This window comes from Petaurus breviceps, unplaced genomic scaffold (assembly GCF_028583685.1).
Source record: "Petaurus breviceps papuanus isolate PSGF00001 unplaced genomic scaffold, PetGlider_PUasm1.0 90769, whole genome shotgun sequence".
Lineage (NCBI taxonomy): Eukaryota > Metazoa > Chordata > Mammalia > Diprotodontia > Petauridae > Petaurus > Petaurus breviceps.
In genome coordinates this window covers 14,419,039-14,442,727 of record NW_027187341.1, presented here as the reverse complement: position 1 = coordinate 14,442,727, position 23,689 = coordinate 14,419,039, and the positions used below count along the sequence as shown (strand labels likewise).

The 23,689-nt window shown below is 38.5% G+C and overlaps 1 pseudogene; it reads left to right on the top strand.

Annotated features, from left to right (window-relative positions):
- LOC138146719 (elongation factor 1-gamma-like) overlaps positions 1 to 1,791 on the top strand; it is a 46,036-nt pseudogene extending 44,245 nt beyond the window's left edge.
- Positions 1,792 to 23,689: the final 21,898 nt, after the last annotated feature.

Below are 23,689 nucleotides of genomic sequence, written 5' to 3'. Positions count from 1 at the left end.
AGAAAGAAAGAAAGAAAGAAAGAAAGAAAGAAAGAAAGAAAGAAAGAGAAAGAAAGGAAGAAAGGAAGAAAGAAAGAAGATAGGGAGGGAGGGAGACAAATTTTAAAAACTTAAGATTTTTAACCAATGCAATGGCCAACCACTATTCCAAAGGACTGATAATGAAGCATGTTACCCCTCAATGCAGAATAAATCATATGTTTTAGAACTTGGCCGGTGTGGCAATTTGTTCTGTTAGACTGTACATACTTCTTACAAGGACTTTGTGTTTCTTTTTTTCTCCCACCAACTCAGGGGAGAATAAGGAGGAGAGCAGAGATGTAGGGGAAGAAGGAAGGAGACCAGGTTACTGAAATATCTTTTTAAAAAACGCACCTCAATTTGCAGCAGAGCAATGTCCTCAACCCCTTTCTCTACCGAATAACCATGGCAGCCAAGTACCCCATACACATACCCCGAAAACTGATGTGCCTTCAAGGCCCTCATTGCTGCACAATACAGTGGGGCCCAGATTCCTGTGCTGTCTGTGCCTCCCCACTTCCACTTTTGTCAGACCAACTGCACCCCCGAATTCCTCCAAAGAATTCCTCCAAAAATTTCCTGCGGGTCAGGTCCCAGCATTTGAAGGTGATGATGGATTGTTTGTGCTTGAAAGCAATGCCACTGCACACACAACGATGACCTTCAAGGCTCTACTTCACAGGCAGTTGCCCACGTGATCCTGTGGGTAATCTTTGTTAATCATGACACTGTTCCTCCAGCCAGCACCTGGGTGTTTGTTCCCCACTCTCAGCATCACATACCACAACAAAGAGGTCACAGAGAATGCAAAGCTTGAGGTGAGGTGGGTTCTGGGGCTGCTCAAAGCCCACCTGAAGACTTGGGCTTTTCTGATGGTGGAAGGTGTGACTCTGGCTGACATCACAGTTGTGTGCACCTTCTTGTGGCTCTATAAGCAGGTCCTAGAGCCATCTTCCTGGTGGGTTCCTCACATGCATCCACCAGCCCCAATTCCAGGAGGTGTTGGGAGAGGTGAAGCTCTGTGAGAAGATGGAAGTTTGATGCTAAAAAAATCTTCCAAGAGTCAGCCTTAGAATGAGGGCCCAAGAAAGAGAATGGACAGCGAGAAGAGAGAAGGCCCAGAAGGCCCAAGCAAAGGGGAAGGAGAAGGGAAAAGAAGGCAGCTACAGTCCCTCCTTGGAGCAGAAGATGGACCAGTGTGACCAGGTCCTGGCTGCAGAGCCCAAGACCAAGAGTCCCTTTGCCCACCTGCCCAAGAGTACCTTTGTGTAGGATGAATTTAAGCAAATGTAATACAGGGAGGACACAGTATAGCCCTAGCATACTTCTGGGAACATTCTGACGGTGACCTTTAATGGCCAGTCCCTGTGGTACCCCAAGTCCTTCTTCCCCCAAGAGCTCAGCCAGACTTTCATGAGCTGCAAACTCATCACTGGAATATTCTAGCCCCTGGACAAGCTAAGGAAGAACGCCTTTGCCAGTGTCATCCTTTTTGGCACCAACGATAGCTGTGCCATTTTTGGAGTCTGGATTTTCTGGGGCCTGGAACTTGTCTTCCAGCTAAGTCCGGACTGGCAGGTAGATTAGGAGTCCTACATGTGGTGTAAGCTGGATCCTGGCCATTAGGAGACGGCCCAGACCATGATCCCAGGGTACTTCTCCTGGGAGGGGGCCTTCCAGCATGTGGGCAAACCCTTCAAGCGAACATACTGCTACCACCTAGAGCTACCGGCTCCCTCCTCTGCAGGGAGGAGCCAAGTCAGCAAATGAAACTTTAAGCAGCATATCAATACCCTCCTGATAACACACAAGAGCCTCCTGGTACCGAGAGCTGGAGTCCAGTTCCACCACCCGTTTCAGGAGTGTGCTCGCCGCTGCACATCCGGCTGCTGTGCAGAGCCCGGGGCGGCCATCTCTGCCTCGGTCAGCCCACCCACTGACCGCCCTCCTGCCCACCCCACCCCCATCTAGCTGTTCTTAATGAAGCTACGACTCTTTGTAATCACCCTTTCCCTTTTTTTAAATGTTTATCAGCCATTGATTTAATGATCATTTCTACAATTTTACTAAGAATCAAAGTCAAGTTTATTGGCCTATAGTTTGTAGACTCTTTTCTCATTTGTGGAAATCAGGATGCATTTGTCCTTTTCCAGACTAGAGATACCTCTCCCATTTTCCATGATCATTCAAATGCCACTAATTATACATAGCCCAGTTCTCAAAACATGCAGGTCTTTCAAGGATGTAATTCATCTGGGCAAGGTGACTTGAATTCATCGAGGCCACCTAGGCATTCTCTTATTATCTCTAATTATCTTAGGTACCAAGTCTCTGTCAGTTATTTTTGTTTTGTCAGGTTCTCTTTTTTCAGAGGAAACAGAAGCTAAATATGGTACAAATAAATCATGTCTTTTTATTTAACTATTTATATCTTTATGACTCGTGATATAAACCTAGGGTTGCCTGAAGAGAAAAAAAAGGATAAACAAATAATTCCACTTATCATGATTTTACAGGTAACTCCCTATCTTATCTTATTCAAGACTATTTATGGTTGTAAACTTGATCAAAATGAATTCTAGTTATATAACACTTTGAAGGTTTCAAAACACATGCTTACCCTTTATATCATTTGTTCTTCTTGTTATTCCTTGGATTTAGGCAGAGACTATATTACTATTCTCATTTTCCATATGAGACAATTAAAGTTCTGATAAGTTAAATGATATTCCCAAAGTCATGAAACTAATAAGTGCTGGGGTCACAATGAAGTTCCAGGCCTTCTGATTCCTTGTCCAGGGTTCATTTCTTAACAATGCTACCATTTAAATGAGTTCTCACTTAAGTCTTGATCTTATAACTTACCTCTTATACTTACTGTACAATATAATTTATCACAAAATATATTATATGTCTTCCTCAAAAAATGTTGTCCAAGGTTTTGTGGTATAGAGATGACCCTGCCTTTCACCAAGAGGGTGGGTAGGTGGGTAAAACCTACAAGTTCTGATAGGTTTAAACAAACTAGAAAGGCTTTGAATAAAGGCCCAGAGACAGACAGACTGCAATTTAAGGACCAGCCTAGCTGACTGCAGAGAGACTAATTAATAAACTCTTGGCAAACAAGTGATGCTTCTTTTTTTGATCCCAGCAAACCATGAAATGGATAAAATCATTGTTCTGAATTCTGCCTGACTCCTTTCCACTTCCATAATAGTGATATAAGAATACTAGAAAAAAGAACAGAGTAAGTGGGGAAAAAATGCTTAATTCTTAGGCTGTTATAATGTTAATGGAATAGGAAGATCCTCCCTGTCCATTAATAGGGCTATGTGACCACATGTGTTTAATCATGGGTGTCTTAGTGCTCTGAACTCCGACCCAGCTGTGATATATCCTGAGTCACATAGAGCCCATTGGGGGAGTAACTTGCCTAAAGGTAGGCTTGCTTTATGAGGAGGTTTGCTTGTAGGAAAGTTTTCAAACCTTTTGGTACCAAGCTAATTAGGCACTGAGTCTTGAAGGTTGTGATGGAAGGACCTTTTTTTCCATGAATAAGCCCTCAAAGTAAAATATCAACCTCCCAGTATATACAGTTTTCAACTAATAGGTTCAGAGCCAGAAGGCATCACAACCTTCGAGACTCAGTGCCTAATTCCATGGACAAGACTCTGAGTAGCTATTTGTTAAGGGCCCTGCCCACTCAGATGTTGGTGCTGTTTCAGTCTGGTGCTGTATGTAGGTGATTATATTATTCTGTTTAGACATTTGGAGCCTTGTCTATTGGATTCTTTCTTTCTACTTATCTGTACTTATCTGTCTGTTAATTAAAAGAAGATAGTTAACCCCTTTAAAGCTGTCTTTTCTTTAGAAAAGCAGATAAAAAAACCTGTTAGCAGCCCACCCTGTGTGCTAGTGTGGTTGCTGTTACAATTGTCTACAAATATTAATTTAACTGTTGGTATTCTTAATGAATGCTGTTTATCCAGTGACCAGAAACCCCTATATCAATATTACTGAACAAACTGAACCCCATCCATATTGATATTCTCATTATCAGGAAAACCAGAAAACCTAAATAACTTACAGCTAGATGTAATGACTTGTTTCTTCTCCTAAGAGAGGTAAGGATAGTAGCTGGTCAAGTTGTTATTAATCATACCTCCAAGACATACATAAACTCATGAGACACTTGGCAATCTTGCCTAGCAATTCTCAGGCTGAGAGACCCCTACAGAACCATGGTGTTAATTGCAATTTATGTACCAAGATCCATGGAAGAGAATGACAAAGTAGTGGAAAATGAAGAATTTGACAAGATTGCCTTTTAGGGGCCCACAGGAATGCTCACAGATCTGAGCAAGGATGACTGCTGCTATATAACTATACGATCTCAGAAGAAGATGCCCAGGAAAAACCACCATCTTGCCAGTTGCTTGCTCTCTTTCTCAGTATATTCTTACTGGTCTACTCAATTCTGATTTCCCTAGTTTTAGACCATAGCATCAAAAACTAGAGCTAAGAAGGACCACACGTAGGAAGGATGTAGTCCAATCCCTTCTTTTTACGTATGTGGAAACTGAAGAGCAGGGAAGTTGGTTGATTTGTCCAGGTTCATACAAGTAGTAAGAGCTAGAGGTGGGATTTGAACCCAGGTCCTCTGGCTCCATTGCTGGTGTTTGTTTTTGGTTTTTTTTCCCACTCTAGAATTCTGTCTCCCTTTCTACCTATGAAATCTGGAAATCTGGCTTAATCCAAAGTGGCATTCTGTTTATCTTATTAGAACACAACTTGGTTTTCTTCCATTATAGATCCCTAATCACCTAAAGGGAGAGGGATCAAAAACAAGAAGACTTGGGTTTAAATCCTCCCACTATCATTTATTATCAGAGAACATATAATTCAATATCCTTGTGGATTTTATCACTTGACCTGCCTTTACTCCACAGAAATAATTCCATTCTGGTACAGGTGAACACAGTGACCAAGATGGTTTCCTTCCTCTCTTGACATGGCCCACCTACAACTGTTCAAGTCTCCTGCCTATTCCCAAGATGTTTTCTATTTCTAACATCTTCCCTCTCAAAATTCCAAAACTTGGTGCTCCCAATTTCAATTCTTTTTGGAGTGTACCACTCCTGACACTCCAAGTAAAGGTTAACCTTTCCATAACATATTGTCTTCAATACATGCTACCAATGGAATGCAAACTCAATGGACTCTTTCATTTTTGCATTTTTATTCCTGGTTTCTAATACTTCACATACCACAGAGGCACTTAATTCATACTTTTTGAGTGATTGACAGGTGGTTGTTGGTGAGTTGAGTCCAACGAGCAGACAAAGCAGATGAAGTAGACCCCTGAATGGTATATTATGTGCTAGCCATCCTCCTATTAAAAGGCAGCGTTGGACAATAACAATACTGGATCTGGAGTCAGAAAGCCTGGGTTCAAATCCCAAATCAGATACTGATGACAAACCTCTTCCTCAAACCAATCCTCAGTTTCCTTGTCTATAAAAATAAGGGTACTGGATTACATGTTCTCTCGAGTTCCTTTAAACTCTAAATCCTAAGATCATAGGATTTACTCACCCATCATGGAATTCTATTAGAACATCATTTATTTGTCTACCCAATGCACACCCTTTTGTGTGGTATTTGGTTTCCTTCCCTGGGTTTTCCCTGCATGCAACCCACACACCTCTGTTGCTGAGGTAAATAATTTCTTGGATGAGTTAGCAACTGCTGGACTGCCCTGCAGAACACCTTACTAACCTTAAGGTATCCTTTAGGCATAGAAGATCAGGCTTAATTGTCATTTTGAAAGCTATAGAATGATAAATCTGTCTGATGGGGCAAGAGACACCTTCCCACTCAGACAGCCGGTCAATGTCATGCTTCCTGGCCAGGATTATTCTCCTCATCATATACCCATCCTGTATTTCTCCAGTTGTGACAGCATCACTTCCACCCTTGACTACATCCAGCAAATCCTTGCCTACCCCAGCTGATTGTTGATGGGCAAAAGGGATATGCAATTGGGAAAATCTTAGAAACTACCTCTAGTAACTAGTATACTGGAAGGATCATTAGGCTAAGGAAATGATGGGGAAATTGGTGCTCCAGATGCATACCCAGGAGTTTGAAAGAAGCCTTCCACTGCTAGGCTGACAAACCACAGCCTCCACTTCCGGGGAGGCACCCTAAAGGCCACAACGTGATTTGGGTCAATGGCAATGAGTATGGCTCTTGCTATAAAATAATTTGGTCCCAAGTTGAGAAGTTACAAGCTGAAACAAGCTGTCCAAATTAGCCTTCTTGTGGTTCTCCATATACATAGGAGGAGCAGTATCTCAATGCCTTTCCTTCATGCAAGTTAGGTTAGGTTTTCTTTAAAAGGTATTGAGACCATCCTTGAGAGACCTGTGTTCAAATCTGGGTTCAGATACTTACTAGCTATGTGACCCTGGGCAAATCATTTGCTAGCTATTTGCTTCAGTTTCCTTAACTGTGGAATGGAGATAATAATAGCACATATTACCAGGGTTATTGTGAGGACCAAATGAGATAATATTTATAAAGTACATCACACAGTGCCTGGCATATAGTAGGTCCTTAATAAATGCTTCTTTCCTCTGAGCTCAGGATAGTGGCTTGACTATAGCTCAGTGGGATCATAAAATAATTCTTTCCTTCTTTCTTTCTTCCCTTTCTTCCTTTTTTTCTTTCCTTCCTTCTTCCTCCCAATAGAATGTAAGTTATCTGAAAGCAAGAGCCATCACATTGTTGTCTTGGCAATTAATAGTACTTAGTAAATGCTTGCTGAATAAATGAACGAATAAAAATATTCAATTATTTCAAACACTTCAATGGATACATGATCTCACTAATATTGATATTCTTTCCTATAATAAATAATATGACCTATAGACTTCTCATCTTGTACTATTCTTGTCTATATTCTCTCATAAATCCTCCATGGAAGGACTGACTATTCAATGTCCTAGAGGACTTTTATAAAAGATCTTTTAACCTTTTATAAATACCAGAGAAGCATTCCTTAGTAATAGTGCAATGCTGTCATAGAGTATGTCCTGCCTAGAATCCAAAAGGAAAAGGAATTCTCCATGGATGGTGAGAGCCTTAAGATACTCAGCATCATAAGAAATGAGGAGTGGACAGACTTCATAATAACTTGGAGAGACTTATATAAACTGATGCTGAGTAAGGAGAGCAGAACCAGGAGAACTTTGTACACAATTACAGACACATAGTATGTGTGATGACTAACTTTGATAGACTGGGTTCCTCTCAGCAATACAAGGATGAAGACAACCACAAAAGACTCATGATGGAAAGGGATATTTGCAACAAGAGAAAGAACTACAGAGTCTGCAGATTGAAGCAAATTATTTTCTCTCTCATTTGTGTTTTTTGTTTGTTTTATCCCTTCTTTTTCATTGTTCAGCCCATGATTATAATCCTTTACAACATGAATAACATTCAATGTGAAGATATTTGTAGAGCCTATATTTGATTACATGCTGCTATGGGGGGTGGAGGGGGAAGAGAGAGAGGGGAAGAAAATTTGAAACTTAAAAGATTGCGGAACTGAATGTTGTAAACTAAAAGTAAATAAAAAGGCATCAATTAAAAAAAAGATACTCAGCATTATAATTGTGAATGACATTGTACTGATAGCATCAGTTTCCTTAATAATCTGGATCTACAGCTATTCAAAGAAATTATTCGATATAGTTAAAACCAAAGGGATGAAAGATGGCTATAGTTTAGACTGTGACATAAAGTTGGGAAGAAAGCTCATTGAGTTACTTCATTAGCATGTATATATGTCCATATATACACCTTTGGAGTATATATATGTGTGTGTACATAAATATATATTCAGTGCATACATATATAGACACATACATATAAATACTAAGTGTGTATATGTGTACATATACATACATATATGGGTGTATATATATATATATATATATATATCCTGAATATATGTGTGTACATTTGTGGTTTTTTCCTCTATTATATATTCTGGACCTTCACTATGAGGAGCTAGATCTAGAATTAAATAGGAAAAGAAGAATAGACTGTATACAGAAAATAGCACAATGCCTTTAACAGTCCCTAGCTATACCTTGACACTAAAATCCATCTTTTGAACACTAGTTGAAAATATGGGGGTTTCAAATTATGGAGCACCACAAGCTCGGAAGTATCTAGGGCAAAGGAGAGAGGTATGTTTCATATTAACAATGTTGACATATTATCCAGGAAATATATTACTGGAAAAAGAGGTAGACCGATTATGTAGCAAGAGCAAGGGATAATCCTAGAAAGAAAAAATAATGTGAAACTAATTGTACCCTCTGAGCATGGCTCCTTGATAAAATCTGAGCCTCGCTAAAAGAAATTTCTATTGGTCTGCTAACACTGTAACTGAAGGCTTTGCTCTCTCAAAGAATTTCTGCCAAGTTGTCACCACAGTCAAGAAGACCAGATCTATGGTGCAGTAAACTACTAGCTGTTGCCCATGAACTTGGTGAAGACAATCTTAGCTCTCCCTGTCCATGGCCACTTCAAAACACTTAGTCAAGGCTGTTGAATTGATTTTCCTAACCTGGCCCTGGAACTAGACAACAACAGAGTCAAGTAGTATTATACGGAAAGAAAGAGACATATGATTTCATTATGAGCCACTATGATCTGATTAGTGTGGGAAACTCCTGATGTGGAAAACCCCCTTCTCTGATTCTACTTGTTTGTCATTTTCAGAATTAGAGAGTTGCCTCAGGCTTGAAAGGTCCAGTGCCTTGCCCAGGGTAACATGGCTAGCATGTGTCTGAAGCAAGACTTGATCCAGATCTTCCTCACCCAAGGCTTCCTTTCTAATCATTAGGTCACACTACTTCCCAGAATATAGCCAAACAGTCCCAATGTCTCAACCATATAATAATCACTGACTTTAAAAGCTCTATATGGAGCTTTAAAGTTTGCAAAATACTTTACACACATTAGCTTTTTTGAACTTCACCACAACCCTATGAGGAAGGCACTATGGGTATTATTATTCCCATTTTGAAAATGAGAAAATTGAAGTTCAGAGATTAGATGACTTGCCCTGTCATACAGATAGTCATTTTAGAGGGGAAAATATTGAACTAAGTACTTCTAAACTTTCAGCCCAAAATCTAGTCATTGAGACATGCTGTAATCAATGGTTCTGTAAACAATGGCTATCTTCCATCTTAATGCTAATGAATTTCAGTGCAAACTCAACTTGGCATATATCCACACTCCCTGAAAGTCTAGCCAGAATGCCCGAAATCAGTCAAAATAGGTATCATTTGCCAATCAATAGTGATCTCAGTTAGATCAACAGGCAACAAAAGGGTGAAATCCACTTTGTTACTTGGGAAGAACAACAACAAAAATAGATGCCCCCTTCATTGAATGGAAAGGTTGGATAAATCTCTCAACACTTACTGTAATTAATTCTTATATTCTCAGAAGAATATACTCTCCATGAGGACAGGGATTATTTCCTTTTTTTTTTTACTTTATGTCTTTTAATTCCAATTACAGTCCCTAATGGTAGGTAACTTGAGATGCTACTCAGCTCTGGATTCACCTGGATTACTAGGCTAGGTTCTATGTGGGGTATTTAAAAATTTTACTCAAACTCCTATACTATCTCAATTGGGAATGGCTATCAGAGCAGATAAGGAACACACATGCCAAAATTAAATCATTTAATTGGAATTAAATAGGGAATAGGGAAGACAATTTTAGTATATACACTGTAGGGAATAGGGACCTGAATAAATAAAGAGGAAAACAATTTCTTAGGAGAATCACCTTCCAGGGTAGAGATAACATAGCAAATGTCTCTGGCCAAGCCAGACTAAAGGTCAACAGCATCCATTTAGGAAGTTTCTGGATCTCTGCTTGGAGCACATGCCCCTCTGTACCATCTCAGTCATGGCAAGAGTTCCTCCATCTCTCAGCTTGATGAGACCTTCGTCTATTGGGCTATATCATGAGTGGCCACTCTATATATATTATATATGTATATATAACATATATATGTATATATAACATATATATACTCCACTCCATATATACTCATATATATACATATATACTCCTTTTCCTTAAAGTCTCGACCACTCTCCTGATACAGTCGTGCTGTCCTTCAGTCTTACTAGAATGATATCCTGGGAACTTCAACTGATCTGGTCCATCATAGAAAATGTCCTTTCTCTGACATGCATTCTTATCATATCAGTTACCTGAAGCCCCAGGTTCAATAAACATATATCCTCTTTTATCTTGAATAGGGACCCCAAGAAATTTCAACCCCAAATCTGAGTAATTTTAATAAGTCTTAGTCCCAGAGAACAAATAATGAAACAGCTCCCTCTTCTTAGCAAAGAAATAGGGGGCTATATGGGACAGAATATTGTATACTTTGTCAGATATCACCACTAGATTAATTGTTTTTGCTTAGATGTCTTTCTTTGTTACAAGGGACAATTGAATTTCAGGAGGACAGGAGTGATATATTCAGAAACACCTATGGACAAAAGATATCTATCAAGAAATCATATTAAAATTAAATAAAAACAAATTCTATTTGGCCCATCAGTAAAACAGGAGAGGGCATCCATAGTGTTTAATGGAAATAGCTAACATTTATATTGCTTTGAGATTTAAAAAGCATAATACATGCTATATTGTTTTACCCTCACAGCAGTCCTATGAGATTGGTAGTACAGGTACTGGTTTCTTCATTTTACAGATGAGAAAACTGAGACTAGAAGAGGTTAAGTGATTTGCTCATGATAAAACAACTCGTCAGTGTTAGATGTAGGATTCAGACTTGGGTCATACCTGAGACCAAATCTAGTCCTCTTTCCAACATACCCTTCTGTTATTTACTATTATGTCTGGAGATCTCAAATATACCTTGTGATTGACATGACAACATCTCAAATAGAGGATGTATCAGAGATGGAGTCTAGGATGTCTCTCAGAGGTCCTATCATAGACTCACCTATATTAGAAGACCAAGCTTCCAGCCAACAGGTACAAAGAAGAGACAGAGCAACAAATACAACACAAAGGAAAGGGGAAAGGTCACATCCCATAAAGCCCCTATCTGACTCTCCATGGAACAGGATATTGGAAAGAAGACATATATAGACATATATAAATACACCTATGTCAGGAGAATATCCCAGGTATTCCAAACAGTCAAATCTGTGTCTGACTCAAACCTCCATGCTACCTCTTTTTTAAGTCAATTACAAGGAAGTTTATTTGGGTTAAAACTCTATCAGAAAATAGCTCAATCTGTTCAAAGTTTCCAATATTAGAGTCAGTTTAGTTACCTCCAGCAGTAGTCACTGTTCTTTCTTCTTGGTTCCTCTGACTACACATCATTCCTGCATTACTGCATTAAACTAGGAAAGCATCTCAGCTTGACTTAGCAAATGTTCCTTCCCCTGTGCTGACCAAGTTAGCTATCAGTTCTACTGCCATTCCTGCCCATGGTGCTGACATTAAGAAAATGAAGTCAAGGAGAGACTGCATGGGACCAAGCATATGCAGAACAAATACAAGTAGGAAGAGATAGATATTAAAGACATGTAGGGAATCAATATTACCTCAAGATATGTTGAAAAGGAGATTCTAAAAGAATAGAAAATATCATAGATAGCACCCTTACCCCAAAAAGGTGACCCAAAAGACATCGACAACTACTACCCTATATGCCTACTTTCTCATCACTGTAAAGTTTTTAACGAAAATGGTCTGTGCCACATAACAAGAGTATCTTTGATAAAAATATTATGGAGATATAAACTATTGGTCAGCAAAATTGACTTCAAATTCTGGAAAATTCTAAAATATATTAAAGAAAGTTTTGACTATCTAGAAAAGGAAGGAGTAATCACAAGGAGTCATTAAGACTTCATCAAGTAGAGGTCATAGAAGACTACCATAATTTCACTTTTTGACAGTGTTTCTGGATTGGTAGGTCAACAGAATGCTATAAACATAGTCTGTCTAGAGTTCAGTAAAGCATTTAATAAAGTTCCTTACATTATGGTCATGGGAAAAGATGAAGAGATATGAGTTAGATAATAGTACAATTACAAGAATTTGGAAACCAGGAGAATGCCTGGATCCAAACAGGAGTCAACCTGGAACTAGGTGTCTAATGAAGGGCTCCAAGGATCTGTATTTGTCTTTGTGCTGGTCACCATTTTTCTCAATCATCTGGTTAAGGACATAGATACTATGTTCATTGAATTTGCACAGGACACAAAACTGGAAGGAAGTACTATAAATGATAGAGTTAGGATCCTAAAATATTGAATTTAGTAGGATAGAATTGCATAGGAATAAATATGTAGGGTTAAAAATGATAAATCACTTCAATATCTCTGCCAAGAAAACCCCAAATGCGGTCAAAAAGTCAGACACAACTGAAAAATGACTGAACAAAAGTATATGGGCTCAAACTCCTGGCATGACCAAAGACCTGGCATGACCAAACTTCTGTAAAAGTTTTGGGGCTATGCATGGACAGTGTGTTATAGCAGCCCCCCAAAATCATTTGAACTTGGGCTTCATTAAGAGAGGCATTGAGTCTAGAACAAAAGAGGTGATAGTCCTATTTGTTGTACTCTACTCTGGTCAGACTAGATCTGGAATCTGACCTCCAGATTATGTTCAGTTCTGAGGACCACAATCTACAATGGACAGTGATTAGCCAGAGGCACACCAGATGAGGACAACCATGATATTGCAGTGCTTCAAGCTGACACCACATAAGGACTGGCTGAAGGATTTGGTATGTTAACCTGGAGAACAGAAGATTTGATACTTGACTGGATGCTGGACTACGAGAGCCATCATCAATTATTTTAAGGGATGTTAGGTAGAAGGAATCATAACACTTATTCTACTTGGTCCAAGACAATAAAAACAGAAATGAACAAGGGGTGGCAGTCACAAAGATATACATTTACACGTGATGTCAGGAAAAACAATTAAGAATTAGGGGTATCCTTAAATGGAATTGGCTGCATTGGGAGGTAGTGAAACCCTCACTGATGGGTTTCAAGCAAAGGCTGGATAGCTACTTTAGGGGGTATGTTGTTCACATACAGGTTGGTCTACAATCCTTCCAATTCTGAAGTTCCAATTACTTGTGTAATTCTATGCAAGAAATAGGCAGGCTTCCCAGATAATTTTCTAAACCATATAACATCATTATGTGCTTAGACTGAGGTATAGAAAAAAATAGCATCCTGCTGTCTTTTTGTTCACTGATTTAAGAGGAAAAAAATATCATTTCAATAGAACAATATGCATCCCTGAAGGCTCTCCTTAAGGCATCTCCTACATTTAAATTATACAAGATTCTATGATGGATACAACTACAGAGAGAACTTTGTTCAATCATCCAATGAATATTGACATCCAGTGAGGGTCAAAGCAGAGCATCATATGAAAAGGCAGGTAATGGAGCATGGCACACTATTCAAGAGATAGTTTCAAAAGCACTGAAGCTCAGGATGAACTGAGGCTGGCCATGAATGCTAAGAACAAGAAAAATTAATTTTTAAAAGCTTTGTTGGTAAAGAGAAGGGTTAGAAAAGGAATAGAAATGAGGCTTGGGGGTAGATGGAATGATAATTACAGATGATGAGAAAAGGTGAAATTGTTGATTTTTTTTACTTCTCTATGCCAAGGAAAATGATCTTTAGACGGAAAATGGCAAGAACAAAAATGGTTAAGAGTGTATATTGAGTTTACATCACCAGACTTTGGCAAATTACATCATAGGGTATAGAAAGAAGGGCAGATCTGACCACCAAGCTGTCAATAGTCAGTAAACAAACATGGAGAATGGGAAAGTGGCTTCAGAACCAGAGAAAAGCAAATTTTGACTCAGTTTTCCAAAAAAAGTGTAGCATAACTTTAATTCCTGGAGTGTATTATTAAAGGGATGGTATTTTTAATATCTAGAAAGAGAAGCGTGATCACAAAATGCCAGCTTGGCTTCATCAAAACAAGTTTTTGAGACCAACATTGTTTCTTTTTTTTTTTTAAAGCAATTGGGGTTAAGTAACTTGCTCAAGGTTACACAGCCAGTTATTTATGGGTGTGGTGCTAAGTGTCTGAGCTCAGATTAGATCCCCAGGTCATCCCGACTCTGGGGCTGGTGCTCTTACTCACTGTGCTACCTGGCCACCCCCATTGTTTCTTTTTTAAGAGGATTATTAGATGGCAAGTTTCACAGTTTCATGCTATTCTTATGGATAAGGTGATAGTAGAGCCCACTGGATTTAAGTGAGCAGAATGGACTCAAAGTCTAGTAATTAATGGCTTTAATTAATTATCTGGAAGGAGGTTTTTAATTTTATCTTTATTATTTTCATTATTTATTTTATTGTTCATGGGGTAGGTCAGGGATTCCTCCTTCACCCTGTTATGATCAACATTTTTGTCAGTGACTTGGATGAAGGCATCAGCAGTGCTTAGCACATGGTAGATGCTGAACAAATTATTATCAATTGATTAACAGTGTTCTCATCAAAGTTCTCAATGACACAAAGCTGGGAGGTGTAGCTAACACTGGAGAACAGAGCTGGGATCCAAAAAGAGGCTAGAACAACAAAAGACTGAATGTAATAAGAAGACTTTTTATTGAAAGGAAAGTCCTACAATTGGGGTCAAAACTCAACTTTATCCATATAGTTTGGAGAAAACATGACTATAGAATGATTCATTAAAAACAAGCAAGGGTTTTGTCATACTGTGCAAACTCAATATGAGTAAACTCTGAGACACAGCAGCCAAGGAAATTGAATGTGACCTTAAATGCCATTAAAAGGGACATATAATGTCTTAAATAAAAGAAATTATAGTTCTCAGACCACATCTTCAATACTGTATTAATTTTGGTAAAACATTTTTTAGGATGCCAGCTAACAAGTGGGAACATGGGGGTGGCCAGGTAGCACAGTGAGTAAGAGCACCAGCCCCAGAGTCAGGATAACCTGGGATCGAATCTGGGCTCAGACACCTAGCACCCACCCAGAAACACCTGGCCATGTAACCTTGAGCAAGTTACTTAACCCCAATTGCTTTATTAAAAAAAAGAACAAGTGGGAATATGCAGAAAGGAACAGGATGTTGAGGGACAGCATTATGAAGATAAATTGAATGGACTTGGTATGTTTACTGGGAAGAAGAGAAGGCATGCGGGGATGTGATATTACTATGTTTAAATATGTAAAGTGTGGTCATATAGAAGAAGGATTGGATTTGTTCTCCTTAACTGCAGAGAACAGAGTTAGAAGGAACTGGTAGAAACTTCAGAGAGGCTGATTTTTACTCAGTAAAAGGAAATAAACACCTGATAGTGAAAACTAACCAAAAGCAAAAGAGGCTGCCTCATAAGGAAGTGACAGGTAACATAAGGGATATGGAATCAGAAAGACTAGAGTTCAAATCTAGTCTCAGACACTTTTTGTTGTGTGACTCTGGGCAAGTTACTTATCCTGTTTGCCTCAGTTTCCCATCTGAAAAAATGGGGATTACAATATCACTTAAATCACAGCTTTACTGTAAGGCTCAAATGATATAACATGTATGGCACTTTGCAAACTTTAAAGCATATGTAAATAATAGTTTAATTATATGTTAATAATATTATATGTAATAATAATATAATAATACTATATTGTAATATGATATGATATAATAATATATAGTAATCATATATAATTACTATTGCCTCATTAGAGGTCCTTAAGCAAAGGCTAGATGATTAATTATTGGGCATCTTCAAGAGGAATTTTCTATTCAGGTATAGGTTGAACAAGAGAACTTCTTATACCTTATCTAACTCAGCAATTATGAAAGTATGATAAACTATAACGGAAAGACCAAGGAATCTGTATGCAGGGAATCAAATTGCAGCTCTGCTATATGCTTCTTATGTGACCTTGGGTAAATCATTTAACCTTTGTTGCTTCAGTTTCCTAATGTTTTTTTTTCAAAGTAGGGAAATTTAACTTCTCCAACCCTAAATCCTCTGATGCTATAAACAATGTAAAAAAGATGTGTACAATTAGAAAAGGTGGAGGTCCAGTTACAAAGTCAACAAGAATGTGTTAAGTAAGCCCTTACTGTGCGCCTGGTGCCTGGCCTTGTGGGAAGACTTCGGGACCAAAAGAGAGACAAAAACATTGTCCCTGCCCTCAAGGAGTTCACACCCCAGTGGAGGAGACACGATGCAAAAATCACACAAACAAAACGTATGTTCGACGTAATGCCGTGCACAGAAGCTTTCCAGAAGAACTGCTACCGTGAACAGCTTTTTTAAGATTCTGATTACGCAGTATAGTGATCACTCTATTCCATAACAAAAGCAAAACACCCATGGAAAATCAAGGTACAGCATAATTCAAAATACAGCATTCACCACATTTCAACTTATCACAGAAAATCACAATATAATATTCACAACATAGTCTCAAAGTAAAATAGTCACTCTTAAATGAACTCAATCAGTCACTAATCAATAGTCTCAAAGTACACAGTCAAAGTCTTCCACTCTTGGGGCAAAGGCTTGATTAGCTCAATCAGTCACTAATCAATAGTCTCAAAGTCTTCCACTCTTGGGGCAAAGGCTTAATTAACTCAATCAGTCACTAATCAGTAACAACAGTCAAAGTACAATTAGTCACTTATTCGGCAAAGTCTTACTAAGTATCATATACAAAATTCTCCACCCCTTAGGTCACTAGTAAACTATAATTCCATAATTACTCAGTACCCAAGGAGAGGTCTTCTCTTCATCTTGACTTGGGGCCGGTTCTCAGATTCCCTGGATCCCCTAATATGGTCCCAGATTCTACCTAGATTCAACAAACTGTCACCTGGGTTCAATGGCAGACAGCTCCCAGTTCCTTGACCAGCTCTCTGGGGAGGTCCTGCTCCACACTGGCGTTCAAAGGGTTTGGTCCATGTCAGCTCCTTCACCATTTCTGCTCCAAGGAATTCAAGGCTCAACCAAGCCATAGACAAACAAAGTCTCAGCATCCTGTTCATGCTTCAGTCACCTGGGCTCCTGGCTCCAGCTTCCAGGCTCCTGGGCTCCTGGGATCCTGTTCAGAAGAAGCTCCACCAAGACAAGTTTTCAGGACTCAGTTCTCCATTCTTCTGTAGCTGTTCTGCCACCAGATCTCGGTCTCAAGGAAATTCTGACTGTGCCTCTCTGGAGCTTTTCTTATATACACAATATTATGTACTTCCTTCAGCCAATTTCCTGTTGTCAGTAACAAGGGGACAGGAGCTCATACCTTCTGTTCCCCAATCAGAGGCTTGACCAGTTACTAAGTGTTAAGTACCTGCTACTTTTGCCAACACAAAGGGATCTTCAAATTCAAAATTACATTACCATTACAATATTATAGATTCATCTTCCAGAAATCACACCCAGCCATAGCTATTTACTAGCTGAGTGATCCTGTGCAAGTCACTTAACCCTATTTGTCTCAGCTTTCTCATCTATAAAATGAGAAGAAAAATCTATTAAAAAATGAGAAGAAAATGGCAAACCACTCCAGTATCTCTGCCAAGAAAACCCCAAATGGGGTCAGTCATAAAGTGTTGGACACTACCGAAGCAACTGAACAAGAGTAACAACAAAAAACAGACAGACAGAATGCTTTTACTATCTTGTACTTGGACTATTCATATTCAAAATTCTGAGGGGTAGGTATTATTACTATACCCAATTTTTATTTGAGGATACTGAGGCAAACAATACTTGCTAGTATTGGGATATTAAAGGAATATGACAAAAATTTCCAGTATATTAGAGTCAATACTATTATAATTATTAAGACAACAATAACAACAACAATTATTACCACTACTACTACTGGTTAGCATTTATATAGCACCTAGTATACACTGGGCACTGTGCTAAGCACTTTACAAATATGGGTTCACTTCATTTTCACAACAACTCTAAGAGTTATTACTATCCCAAATCTACAGCTGAGGAAACTGAAGCAAACAGAGGTTAAGTGACTTGTCCAAGGTCACAGTGCTAATAAGTGTCTGAGACAGGACTTCAGCTCAGATATTCCTAACTCCAAGCCCAGAGCTCCATCCTCTGTGCCATTTAACTGCCATCTTTATGGAGGTTTCATGAAAAGACTTGGATGATATTCACTGATGGCAGGTAAGTTGACACTAAAGGAACTATTTCCATCTAAGCATTTAAGGAATTATGATGTGAATGAAAACAATTGGTTTATTTTGAATATGTTAATATTTTACAAAAGTTTGGATAGAATGGAAAAGTCTAGTCTAGTGCTTTTACAAATTTAGAAACTGGCTGGGGAAAGCTACATTGTTTGTTAGCTTTCCCATAAGACTATTTCAGATCAATACTTGTAACAGATGGATTGGTGGTACCCACTAAGACACATTTTTTTTCCCAAAAACAACATTTATATACCCTGCCTTTGCAACAGCATAGATTCTAAGTCAAGGAGAAGTCACATTGGTATCTATTATATCTCTCAATAATGATTATGGTTGCATCAAGGAAATCAGTTAAAGGAATGTAGATAGGTGTCTCATAATTAGTTCAGAATGTTTGCTTGGAAAAATATCCCAAGATGTTAAAGGACCACCTTGTTCTTTGGTAAGTATGAGGTCAAGAGATCTTCAAAAGAGAAAGGGCCCCTCTTTAGTATAGGAATTATATAAATAATTCCTCAATCCCATAGGCATGATACCTTGAGGAAGGTTACTGAGAAATCCAGAGTTGGTTATATTCTTTTTCTTATACTGGAGGGCTTTCTCAGGAAGACGGATGGATACAGGCCTGAGAACTAAAGGAGTTAAATTTTCCTAGTTCTGCCAATTCAATTCAATTCAGCAAGCATTATAAAGTACCTATTATATGCCAGAACTATGCTAGAAACACTGGGGATACAGACAAAAAGCCAGGCAGTCCCTGCCTTCAAGTTTGCATTCTGCTGGGGAAGCTTGTATTCTATGTACTTAATGGTTCCAACTGGGCAAGTTCTTCTCTCTTCACTATTGCATTTTCTTTGTAAAGTGTGGATAGCGACATTGAAAATGAGGAAGATTACAACAATTTAGATCTATCCAAGCCTTGAGATTCATGCCTCCCAGAATCTCAAGTGAAGTAATTCCAAGATTTTCAGTTAATATAGCAAAATGCCAAGTCAGATCAAAAAGAAAGAAGAAGAAGAGAGACTCTGAGGCTATTAAGCTCAGTGAAAACCATCCCTTTCTTTCTAACAACCTTTTGATGTGTTTTTCTTCTGTATCTTTTTCACAGTGCCTAGTTCCCCAAGGGGCAATTCAAAATACTGCAGTAAAAATGATTTCCATACCCAGTACAATGGCCTATAGCCATTCTCTTCAAATCTCCTCTGGGACTCCAAGTTTCCCTTATACCCAATTTAAGCTTCTTTAAAACTGCAGACACCAATCACCAGACATGTCAAATAAACTCCTATGCCCTTAGTAGAAATAGGATACATGAAATCCATACATCTACTTTCCCTTATATTTTTACCTCTATTCCCTTTTTAAGTCTATGATTTAGTTTATTTTCTCACTTCCAACTTCAATGGAGCTTCATAAACCTGAAGCAATGAATGATCCATCAACCCAACCTTCACTGTTATCTTCTCCAAACCTTTCCTCAAGTTTTACTTTGTTTAGAATGTTGAATTGAGTAGCTCCAACATTTCTGAACCATCCCCAGAAGGATATAATACTCTGACTATCCTAGGCTCCCATGGTAATGTACATGTTTTATTGTCCTTTGAGGTAGAAACTATGCAATATACTGTAAAGAATATTGAATTGAGTCAAATGCCCTGGGCTCAAGTCCTAATGAGAAAGCCCTTGGTCTGGAGTCAAGGCTTGTTCAGTCATGTCCAACTCTTCATAAATCCCCTGAACTATAGCATACCAGGCCCTTTACCATCTCTCTAAATCTGTCCAAGTTCATATTCATTGTTTCCATGATACTATCTATCCAGGCCCTCTTAGCTAAGAGTGAATGTAAATAATAACTGTTTCTCTTTGGGCTAGCAACCCTGAGGGTCTTCCCCTACCAGTTATATTTTTTTTAAATTTATTAAAGGGGTCATTCCTTGACTCACTTCTTAAATAGGTCCATTCACTAAATGGGCATTGCCTCACTCAAAGTGAGAACTTGGAAAGACCTTAGCTTTAAAAGGCCAGGGTCTCCCACTGTATCCTAGGCCATTGATCTGATCTATATCTGGCCACTGAACCCAGATGTCTCAGGAGGGGAAAGTGAGGTTGGTGAATTTGCACAGCCCTCTCTCACTCAAATCCAATCCAATTACAAGTCATGTCATCATCTTCCTGATGTCATGGTCTTCTTTGAGAATGAAGGACAAACCACACAACCACAACTATCTACCCATCTCATCCTCTGCCTTCCCTTTCTCCTTTTGCCTTCAATCTTTCCCAGCATCAGGGTCTTTTCCAATGAGTCCCATTTTCTCATTATGTAGCCAAAGTATTTAAGCTTCAGCTTAAGTATTTGATCTTCCAGTAAATAACTTGAATTAATTTATTTAAGTATCAATAGAAATTCGATCTCCTTGCTGTTCAAAGGACTCTCAAAAGTATTTTCCAATACCACAATTCAAAAGTATTGGAATCAAAAGAGATCTGGGTTAAAAACCTACCTCTGTAGAAGTATAGCTGTGTTATTGTGAGGAAGTCATTCAGAACTCAGTTTCTCTGTCTATAAAGTAGAGATAAGAATGCTTGAAATGTATACTTCACTAGGTTGTCTTGAAAATTGAAGAAGATAATTATATGAAGTGCTTTGTAAAACTTAAAGAGCTATTTAGATGCTTATGTATTTACTAACTGTGGGTAAACCACTTAGTCTCTTTAAGACTCAGTTTCCTCATCTGAAAAGGGAGATAATACATACCTATACTACCTACCTAGTAATGTTGTTATGAGGAAAGTTCTTTGAAAACTGTTACATTTTTGTAAATATGAACACAATTGTTATCCTTTCTTCCCTTCCTAATCTCCCTTCATTTTATATAATTTTGATTCTAAGTACCAGCATAGAGACTTTCAATCTTTTCTTTGATATAACATCTGCTCACCATTAATGGTTAATATTTATTACTGAGGATAATGAAGAAGATAAAAGCAATTATGATTATAGATGTTAAGAAAAGAATGCTTTAGGGAATGTATGTCAGTAATGATGCCATGCTCTATGAGCTACCAAGGTCCACTTCATTCTTCAGGAGAAGGGAGGGAGGAAGCCTCATTTCCCAGCTGCAACCAAACAGATTGTGGTACAATAGAAAATAAAGAAAAGCATCTTTGTCATCAAATGGGGCTCAGTTTCTTAACAAATGTGCCTTGCTGGAATATATAGACTCACCACCTAAAAATAGCCATCATTCAATGAAATATGCTTTTTAAAATTTGGAAATAATTCCACAAAGCACAAAAGATTGAGCAGAGAATATTAAAATACAACTTGTTCACATGTTAACAGATTTAGGGACTACTAAAATCCAAATAGTCTAATGATGTCAGTAATTAAATGTTCTAATTTTTGCATCAAAAGAATAAAATACTCTTCTATTACTATTCCTAAATAAAGGTCCTATGTTCTACCCTGACTCCCCCCCACTTTAGTTTTTTTTATGTTGTTCTTCTAATGCATAAACTACCCATCCAAAATACCAGTTCTTTCTGATAGAGTCAGACCTTTTTTGAGATTACCCTAAATATAGCAGAGTGGTGGGAAGCCAGTGCCATGATGGTCTCCATGGAAACAACTACCTGTCTGCTTCTGGGGTCCTAATGCCCACTGCTGGGCAATAAGAAAGCAGGAGGTCCCAACTAAAATAGAAGCTGTAGGCTGGAACCTTGCTTACTCCAGTTCTGGTGCCCATTTTATATGAACTCTGAAGCAGTGTGAACCTTGACCTTGGGTTGACAGAGACACCTTACTGATGACACAGGGGAAGAGACTCAGGAACAAACGTCATGGATATCACAGCGGCACAATGTCCCTCAGGCTCGACTAGTCTCTTCTTTGAATTAATTTCACCAGTTGTCATCATATGATTATTTGTTGTTGTTGTTATTTTGTTTTGTGTTTAATGGGTGAATGAACAAACATTTATTAAGTTTCTACTATGTGCCGAATACCATAATGGGCACTGAGGGGACACATACAAAAATGTGACAGTCCCTGCTCTCAAGAAGTTATACAGACATGGGGGGATACAACATAAATTGGGGGTAAGGCATGGGAGAAAGGAGTTTTGGTCAGAGGTCATAGGAATTATGAGTGGAGCCATAGAGCAAAAAGATTGTCACTTCTTCCAGTAGCAATTTATCCATCAACAAGCACTACTTAAGGCATTATTATACCTTATATACTGTGCTATGTATTGGGAAGACAAAGATAAAAGTGAAAGAGAACTTGCCCTCAAGAAGCTTACATTCTATTGAGATGTGAATCTATACATGAATATATGCAAAATAGATTCGAGGAAATCTGACAGGGAGGAAAGAACAAATGGCCAGGGGGAGTCAGGAAAGGCTTCATGTGGAAAGTGGCATTTAAGGTAAGTTTTAATGGAAACTAGGGATTGTAAGAGGCAGGGGTGAGAAGGGAGTTCATTCTAGACAGGAAAGTGGGAGGTAAAGTGTCATGTATGAGAAACCCTAAAAAGTCAGTTTGTTAGATCATAGAGAAAATAAAGAGGAGTAACAGATAATGACAATGAAAAGGTAAGTTGGGACCAGGGAGTAGAAAGTTTTAAATGTCAAACAGAGGAATACATATTCATCTCTAGAGATGACAGAGAGCCAGTGAAATCTAATAAGGAGAAAGAGGAAACCCATGATCATTTAAGAAAACCACTTTGGTAGATATGTAGAGGTTAGATTGGAATGGGTAGAGATTTGAGATAGGAAGTCTGATTAAGAAGTCATTCTAATAAACCAGGCAAGGACTTGAACTAGGGTGGTAGAATTGATTATGTGACCTTTTCCAGGGTAAGTGCAAAAAAAATGGAAAGCTAGGAGGAAGAATAACAAAAAGGGGGTGTACTTTACAAAGTATGTTAAATATGTGTGTGTATACATACTTTCTCATATACTCTCACACACTCATATATATGAGAGAGATTGAGAGAGAGAGAAAAAGAGAGAGAGAAAGAGAGAGAGAGAGAGAGTATTACAAAGAATACAAAGTATATAAAGCAGGGTAGATAACAATAATCCCCCTATTGGATCTGTTGACTGGTGGATGGCTAGATGAGATGCAAAGGATGGTATGGACCAGCATGATAAATTTGTTTAATTGAGTTTCCACTCACTCACCTATCAATTAAGAGAGCCCAGTCCCAGTGTGGTATCCCAAAACTGAGTGGATAAACTCAGAGGGGCTGGCCTCTGGAAGTTGAAGTCTGCAAAGTATCTCACTATTCTGGGTGAAAAGGGGGAAATAGAGGGTAAACAGTAAGATTCACCAGCT